General features: G+C 45.4%; 1 pseudogene; it reads right to left on the reverse strand.

Annotated features, from left to right (window-relative positions):
• Positions 1-875: 875 nt before the first annotated feature.
• LOC147722934 (peptidyl-prolyl cis-trans isomerase pseudogene) lies at positions 876-1,534 on the reverse strand (annotated as a pseudogene).
• Positions 1,535-9,859: the final 8,325 nt, after the last annotated feature.

The raw sequence follows: 9,859 nt of genomic DNA on the forward strand, positions 1-9,859 counted from the left end.
ACAGTGCTCCACTGTGGCCTGGGAAAGGGACTTGGGTGTGAAATCACCAGGTCATAATGGTTATATCACTGTATGCAAAGAAAATTGGTGTCAATGAATCACAGACATAAACTCCTACATTTTAAATTCTTTCACCGCATATATTCCTTGCCTGCAAAACGCGTTAGGATAGACCCCGCTTGACGTCGTTATTTCCCGAGATGCACAGAGGAACAGGCGGACAGCTGTTATTTAGCATAGGAATGACCCATCATTCAGGCATTTTGGGCAGATGTCATCGAGCTGGTGGCAGACACGTTAGGCCTTCACAAAGAACCATTGCCTCTGATTGTTAGCCTGGGTTATCAAACAGATTTCGTTGGGGTGTGGGGACTAGCTGTGATAGCTTTTCTACTGGTGAAAAGATGGATTGCATTGGGTTAGGAGGTACACAATTACACTGTATAATGTAAATGAGGCTGGTTACAAGATATACGATTAATATACCAGTATTAACGCCCGTCCTGCAGATTTGTTCCCGGACGTTCACCAGCATTATCCATTACTGTGCTCCCTGCCTCTCATTATTGAAGCAGTACCCTCAACAATTGAGGCTACTTACTATTGAGAGAGAACCATATCTTTCTAAGTGACCACTAAATACAGCGATCCTGACGGTCCCAGTCTAATTTGTGACAACAGGTCTTAAGTGATTAATGAAGTACTGCCCTCACCCTGGACAACTCATTTTTGGACCTACTGTAATCACTGTTTTATTTTTTTTTAACTGTTTAATCTCTTTATTTTCATGTATTTCTGCAGGCTACATTGACGGTCGGAAAGGGTATGAGGGGGTAAAGCCAGAGAAATTCAACAGATGCAGTTCATTAAAGAGCTCAATTAAGACTGAAAACTAAAACAAGTGGCATGGGTGGTCTTTTCACCAGCCACACAAGGAATGATCGGAGGTAAGCCAGGAAATAAACTACAGCATCAGCAATCACTATTTTTTTCGACGTCTTCCCGGTCGCTTGAGCCAAACTTCTCCATTGCGCATACAACATCCATGCCTTTTACGACAGAGCCAAATACGCCGTGCTTGCCGTCCAACCATGTTGTCTTGGCAGTGCATATGAAGAACTGAGAACTATTTGTGTTGGGCCCAGCTTTAGCTATGGACAGAATTCCAGCACCAGTATGTTTGAGTGTGAAGTTCTCGTCGGCAAACTTGGCACCATAGATTGATTTTCCACCAGTTTCATTGTGGTTCGTGAAGTCACCACCCTGACACATGAACTCAGGAATGATTCTGTCGAAGCACGATCCCTTGAAACCAAACCCTTTTTCCATTGTGCACAGGGCTATGAAGTTATCGGCTGTCTTTGGCACAACATCCTCGCCGGAGCTCCATTTCCATGCGTCCCAAGGGGGCACCATCAGCGGTGACATCAAAGAATACCCTCCAAACCATGGTGGAGATTATATGGGTTGAACAGTGTCGGCGGTGACTGCTCGTTTGCTTCGAAGCTCCTGCCTGGTTGAGAGCGCGAAGAGAAAGTACTGTAATCACTGTTACTGTGAACTACAGCTGAAGCCAAGATGTGGCTGTCGTATAAAGGGAATCTAGTCTCCCTACTGGCATCAAGACGAACCCAGAATATTCCGAAGGACTTCTGAAAATTGGGCAGCCACGTTGTGTTGCTCGTCCCCAGAATCTCTGTCCTGAAGAGACCCCGTAACTCGAGAGGGTTGAAACGTCGTCGACTATTTTTTTTTTTTTTAAAGGAGAGCCTCCAACAAAAAATAGTTGTCCATGAAGACTTGATAGTATTTTACCTCCAATTGGCTCCTCTTTTATTTACTAATAACCACCACCACACTTTCCAGTAGCATGATTTATATTTCACTGCCTTGGTTACGGGCACTTCACTGGGGTTCACAAATCACTTTCAAATATGATAATGTATATAATGTAAATACACAGACAGTAAATATTTTATGCCTTTTTGTATGTGCAAATCTGTTATGCAAAATAAATAACACTCACTTCGGCCGAAGTGAGGACTACAAAAAACGTGTTATGTGGCCCTTGACGTAAAACCCTGTTAAAATAATCATATGCCTTATTGAGATAAGTTTTTATTCTAGATTTGTTGTTCTGATTGAGTTAAGCAGGATATACTAATGGCTGCAAAAATGTATTATTTTTAATGAAAAATGAGTTCCTTGTGAACACTGTCTCTGCTACTAGCAATACCCAGTTCACAAGGACATATGGGTCGCTCTTGTTTTTTGTGTGACAGTTGGTTACAAGATCTGGCCCAGAGCAACACTCAAGAGCGAAATTTATGCAGGACTGGAGCCCCCGATGTTGTGGTCCAGGGAGACATTTGGGTACTCTGCAAGACATACCGTGGAGAATGATGCATCACTAGTAATGCATGTAGAGATGAAGCTGCAACTTAAGTGATGTTATGTTATAGTGATTTTCATAACGCAGTCATCACCTGAGAGGGTGTCAAAGCGCTTAGGCAGGTGCATAGGTTTGTGGCCCTCAAGGTGCCTACACTTAAAGCCAGGTTTTCAGCTTCTTGCTGTTTGTTATGATATTTCCAGACTTGCTAGAAGCATGTGGGATATCCCCATACCCCACTGTTTTCTACAGTACATCCCCGTATAAAGAATGTCCCCTCAGAGGGCATCCAGGGAAGGATCACTGCTAAGGTGTGCCCAGTCGCAGTTCTGCAAAGTTAAATAATAACTTCCTTAAATGGGGAGGGGTAAGCCATTCTCAACTACTATGCATCCCATTGATCCGAGGCTGTCAACGCTATGTAAGTTGTGTGCATGATCCAGTCATGCTCAACCCATTCTGATATTTACAGTCTAATATGCTATGACTTGCAAACTACAGGATTTGCTCTGTATTGTTATTCTCTTGGTTTTTGTTTCTGCCAATAAACTTTGAATAAAAAAAAAACTAATACACAAATAGAAGTCAAGATGCTCCTAGGAATGGTTAGCTATTGTTGTCATTAGGTTCCAAACCTTTCCTAATGGCAAAGCCTTTAAGGAGTGCCTTCCTTGAGCTCAGAAGCAATCTGTGTAGTCTGTCAGTACTAGGAATGCCAAACTATAGAAAGGCTTCTACATTTTTTGTCACAAGCGTGATGGTGTACATCAGAGGTCTTCAAACTTTTTGATGCCGAGACCCCCTTGTAAAACCTTTTTAGGCGTAAGGACCCCCTTCCGAGAAAAGTTTCAAGAAACTGGTACTCCTCATCATCAACTTTTGACAACCATAAATGCGCCTGTTAGACCTCATCACATCCCTCCATCATTAATCCACCCACACTTTCACACATCCATCCATCCACCTTTTCATCCTTCCATCCATACATCCATCCTTTATCCATCCACCCTTTCATCCTTCCATCCATACATCCATCCTTTACCCATCCACCCTTCCTTCCATCCACCCATCATTCATCCACCCACCTTTTCACACATCCGGGGGACGTGTCACGGGACCCACAGCTCCAGGTGCGCAACATCCATTGAACTCAAAGGGCTACACTACAGCCACTTCCCCAGCTCCCCCCAGCTCGTGTATGTGAGCCCGGCTGTAACAGCTTCAGGGACACACACACAGTCCCACCCAAATACTTGACAGGTCTTTAAACGACCTTTTACTTGTTAATGAGGCGTTGATGTTTTTCACACCTCGGTGTGAATTAGGCCTCCGCTGTGAGCACCCTCAGCCCAATGCCAGGAACTGCACTCTGCAGAATCTGCGACCCCCTTCCCAGGACTCCACGACCCCCCTGGGGGTCGCGCCCCACAGATTGAAGACCGCTGGCGTACATTGTCTGTGCTGAAACAGACCTATGTGTAAGTGAAACGGCCATTGGCTAATTTTTTCAGTCACACTGGATCTTGTGGCTGTAGCACTTCCAGGATGATTAAAATATGTTGCTGCTGTTAGCGTTGGAGGCCACCAGAATTAGGAGATTGTAATGCAGAGGTCTTCAATCTGTGGGGCGCGACCCCCAAGGGGGCCGTGGAATCCTTGGAAGGGGGTCGCAGATTCTGCCAGAGCACGGAGTTCCTGGCGGTGGGCTGATCGAGGGTGTTCATGGCGGAGCCGAGGTGTGAAAAACATCAAAGCCTCATTAACAAGTAAAAGGTCTTCTAAAGACCTGTCAAGTACTCGGGTGTGGCTGTGTGTGTGTGTCCCTGAAGCCGTTTCGAGCTGGGGGAGGAGGAGAGGTGGGGGGGGGCGGAGGGGGGCTGGGGGAGCAGGCTGTAGTGTAGACCTTTGAGGTCAATGCATATTGCGCGCGGAGCTGTGAGTCCCATGACACGTCCCCCGCCCCCAGCAGGGAGGCACAGAGATGCCCTCCCATGATCGGGGAAGAAGAGCAGAGAGATACTGACCCCCCCCCCCCCCCCATGAGAGAGGCACAGAAAAGGTGGGTGGATGAATGATGGGTGGATGGATGGATGTAAGGATGAAGGATGGAAGGATGTGTGAAAAGGTGGGTGGATGAATGATGAATGGATGGATGAAAGGGTGGATGGATGGAAGGGTTGATGGATGGATGAAAGGATGGATGGATGAAAGGGTGGATGGATGGAAGGATGAAAGGGTAAATGGATGAAGGATGTATGGATGGATAAAAGGTTGTATGGATGGATAAAAGGTCGTATGGATGGATGAATGATGGATGGATGTGTGAAAAGATGGGTGGATGAATGATGGGTGAATGGATGGATGAAAGGGTGGATGGATGAAGGATGGATGTACGGATGGAAGGATGAAAGGGTGGATGGGTGAAGGATAGATGGATGAAGGATAGATGTAAGGATGAAAGGGTGGACGGATGAAGGATGAATGGATGGATGAAAGGGTGGATGGATGAAAGGGTGGATGGATGGAAGGATGAAAGGGTGGACTGATGAAGGATGGATGGATGGAAGGGTGGATGGATATATGGATGGATAAAAGGTTACATGGACGAATGATGGATGTGTGAAAAGGTGGGGGGTGAATGATGGGTGGATGGATGGATGCAAGGATGGACGGATAAAGGATGGATGGATGGAAGGATGAATTGGTAGATGGATGTATGGATGAATAAAAGGTTGCATGGATGAATGATGCATGGATGGATGTGTGAAAAGGTGGGGGATGAATGATGGGTGGATGGATGGATGAAAGGGTGGATGGATGTATGGATGGATAAAAGGTTGCCTGGATGAATGATGCATGGATGGATGTGTGAAAAGGTGGGTGGATGAATGATGGGTGGATGGATGGAAGGGTGGATGGGTAAAGGATGGATGTATTGATGGAATGATGAAGGGGTGGATGGATGAAGGATGGATTTATGGAAGTAAGGATGAAAGGGTGGATGGGTGAAGGGTGGATGGGTGAAGGATAGATGGATGAAGGATAGATGTATGGATGTAAGGATGAAAGGGTGGACGGATGAAAGATGGATGGATGGATGAAAGGGTGGATGGATGGAAGGATGAAAGGGTGGATGGATGAAGGATGGATGGATGGATGTATGGATGGATAAAAGGTTGCATGGATGGATGAATGATGCATGGGTGGATGTGTGAAAAGGTGGGGGGATGAATGATGGGTGGATGGATAGATGAAAGGGTGGGTGTATGGATGTATGGATGAAAGGGTGGATGGATGAAGGATGGATGTATGGATGGGAGGATGGGAGGATGAAAGGATGGATGGATGGATAAAAGGTTGCATGGATGAATGATGGATGGATAAAAGGTTGCATGGAAGAATGATGGATGGATGTGTGAAAAGGTGGGTGGATGAATGATGTATGAATGGATGGAAGGAAGGGTGGAGGGGTAAAGGATGGATGTATGGATGGAAAGATGAAAGTGTGGATGGATGAAGGATGGATGGATGGATGGAAGGATGAAAGGATGGATGGATGTGTGAAAGTGTGGGTGGATGAATGATGGATGGATGTGATGAGGTCTAACAGGCGCATTTATGGTTGTCAAAAGATGATGATGAGGAGTACCAGTTTCTAGAAACTTTTGTCGGAAGGGGGTCCTTACCCCTAAAAAGGTTTTACAAGGGGGTCTCGGCATCAAAAAGTTTGAAGACCTCTGTAATGTAATGGGTTATACTCAGGCCCATCGGAATTATGCAATTGTGTGGTGATTTTCCGCATAATTATAAATTTGCCGCATTTGCCACACAATCTATCTTCTGCTGCACAATCTGCCAATTTTAACCCAAAAAATCATTTCTAGCTAAACGGTTCAAAAGTTGCTAAAAACGCAGTGGCACGTGTTGCTGCGCAGTGGAAGGCCTTTTCCCTTATCTTTCTGTCGATGTCCCTAAGATTAATGGCAGCATTCTCTTCGCACTCTTATACGCAGATGATGAGGTCTTAATGGGCCGCACTCCAAATGCACTACGCACTTTAATAAAGGGTTTTGTGGATTTTAAGGCTGTTTTAGATCTCCGCACTAATTTTAACAAATCATTTATAATGGCCTGTTGACCAAAGAACCAGAAGCATCCTATTAAATCATTTCTGATAAGAAATGATTGTTTACAAAGCACCTGCACGTTTCCCTACCTAGGCATGGTATTTGATGCTAATGTTCTGTGGACCACTCATGTCAAACATAGCACAGGCAAATTAATTTGCCAAAGCTATTAATTGTGTTCTCTCTCTACCCCAACCAAAAAGTGCAGAAGTAGTATAACCTATTATCAAAATCTTCAAACTACAGTGTATCCCGGTGGCAACTTACGGGGCTGAGGTCTGGGGCTACTCAGGTTGCTTATTTCTATATTTGGTTATTAAACTGATACTAATGAGGTGCAGTGTAGAAGCAAAAAACCAAGAGGGAAGGGGGAGGGGGGGTTCCCTTTTGGGAACTAGAACCCTCACACACCCAGCAAGCTAGGTGTCATGCTTCATCATATGGGTCCTGCTCCTCGTCAGACTGGCGCTGCAATGTCCGACGGGCACCCGCGAAGGGGCTCTTTAGCGGAGATCTTTTGTTCCAGCCATATGGTGCATGCGTGTGAGAGGGCAGGTGAATGTGTAGTCGTGAATAAGTGGTGATTGATTAAAAAAGGTGGGTTAGTCCACAGGGAACTTTATTAACGTGGCTAACTCCCTTGATTAAAATGGCGGGAGGGGAGATAGACGCCACGACTATATGTGGCGAAGATATCTGCAACCCTCAGTTTAGGTAATTAAAATGGTCGGAGAAGATCCTGTCCGGATTACGCGTGGGGGTAGGTTTGCAGGCAGAGACCGCACACCGCTTGGGTCCCTGACTCTTCTGTGCAGGTCCCACAGAGCAGACTGAGAAGTACCCTAGGGAATTGCTTAGGGTTGCATTACTCAAGACAGGACCAATTGGCCTGTCCCACTACAGACCTTAAGACCCAAGGTTGTATGAAGTTTTTAATTTCACTGTGTAGTACGAGCACCAAGGTCCTGAGGAATTGCTAGTTTAGCATGAAACATGTCGACCTAAACTGAGGGTTGCAGATATCTTCGCCACATATAGTCGTGGCGTCTATCTCCCCTCCCACCATTTTAATGACCTAAACTGAGGGTTTCAGATATCTTCGCCACATATAGTCGTGGCGTCTATCTCCCCTCCCACCATTTTAATGTTTTTCCTTTAAAATGCTCCAATAGACATCTGGAGAGGGTAAAAGGATAAAAGATCCGCCATAACTGGGTCGGACGAAAATCCTATGTATTCGTTTTTGGTTTGTTCAACGTTGAAGAATACAGGGGCATATTATCAAGGGGGTTTATCTCCGCTTTTTTGGCTTTAAAAGCCAAGAAAGCGGAGATAAAATTATCTCCCTATTACCTAGCTGCCGCTAACACCAGTTAGCGACAGCTAGTAGGAGATAGCGACCAACTTGGGCCCCACTTTGCATGTCAGTGATATTTATCACTAATGAGATGCAAAGTGGGCGTGCCAAGATTTTAGCGACTGAAAACAGTCGCTAACATCGCTATCTCCTATTACCAACTTTTGGAGATATTCGCGCTAAGCGGGAATATCTCCAAAAGCTAACACCTGCCCTGAGCAGTTCTTAGCCATGTTATCCAATGGGAGGTGGATAACATGGCTAAGAGCATTAGCTCGCTAATGCATGAATATCGCTGTCTTTTCAGCGATATTCATGCTTTGCGGCGATTTTTACAGCATTTGCGTTAAACCTTGGTAATACCAAGGTTTATTTGCGGTAAAAATCGCCGCAGCGCTGCGGTAAATTTTTGTCTCTAACCAAGCAATAGCGATAATTATCGCTATTGCTTGGTAATATGCCCCACAGTGTTCCAAAATATTGTGCACCTTATCTTTGTTTCCTTGAAACTTGCTCTGCAACTTTCATTAAACAATGTCGAATAACGGCGACAACAGCACAACCGGTGGAGCTGCAGCAGATGCAGCCCTACCAGGCTTTGTCTTTACAGGTTTCCAAGAGACCGACCCGGATGCTATAATCATCCCAGAAAATTTAAGGAAAGCCATCACTATGAAACTTATAACAAATGGCCTATCATTAAGAGGTGGTAGGGTAAGTTTGGTGATAGAGGCACATGAATAATGTCAGACAGAGGTATTCTATTCATGGATTATCTTCTCTGAAGCAAATCCAGTAACACATGTGTTTCACTTCTACAAAGAAGAGGAACCTCCAACGGAATACGTTCCTTTCGAGGATATTGAAATTCCACTAACTTACCAAGAGCATGCGATCTGGTTTAAAGGTGCCCTACAACGTCAAAATCACATTACTAGGCTCGGACCACTAGGTAGACCAGGAGCAACATGGCCGGTATTAGCCAGCTATACACCACATCCTGCCATTGAAGAAATGTCAGGTGCGGAACTATTAGTTCAGATAAAACAACTAATAAAAATACGTAGACAATTGGTTCAATATGTCATAAGTACTCTAACAGTCCAACCTTCTATAAGGATTCCACTACACACCCCTTACCAGGGGAACACAAATAAAATAACACCACAGACTATACAATCAGTCATTGGTAAATTACCCGCAAAAAGGGAACAAATTCACACAATGGATCACCCACAGCGCTGACGCACTAGCACCCTTGAAAAACCATCAGATCAAACAAGGTAGCAAAAAGGCCCCCTGGTTCAACAATGACCTTAAGAAATCCAAAAAATTATGCCGTACCCTCGAGAAAACCTGGAGAAAAAACCCAACCTCTGACAACCTGACCACCTTCAAGGACGCCACCCGCAAACACCACCAATTGATCCGATCCACCAAGAAATCAGCATTCAAGGATCGACTCGACAACAACTCCCACAACAGCAAGGAACTATTTAACATCGTTAAAGAATTTACCAACCCCACCGCCGGCACCAACGACATCACTCCCTCCCAAGACCTCTGCGACTCTTTATCCTCTTTCTTCCACAACAAAATCGCCGACATACATAAAAGCTTTGAAAACCAGTCCGATGAACAGCCCACTCCACCCACCACCGAACCAAAAGAGCACTCTCACAACCTTTTCGCCTGGAACCCAATCTCCACTGAAGACACTATCCGCCTGATGAACTCCATCCACTCAGGATCGCCAACCGACCCATGTCCCCACCACATCTTCAACAAAGCAGACTCTATTATCGCACCCCATCTCCGCGATGTCATCAACTGTTCCTTCAACTCCGCTACCTTCCCGGAAAGCTGGAAACATACCGAACTCAGCGCCCTTCTGAAGAAACCCACAGCAGACCCCTCTGAACTTAAGAACTACCCCCCCATCTCACTCCTCCCATTTCCTGCCAAAGTCATTGAGAAAGCCGT

This window comes from Lissotriton vulgaris, chromosome 4_1, assembly GCF_964263255.1.
Source record: "Lissotriton vulgaris chromosome 4_1, aLisVul1.2, whole genome shotgun sequence".
NCBI lineage: Eukaryota > Metazoa > Chordata > Amphibia > Caudata > Salamandridae > Lissotriton > Lissotriton vulgaris.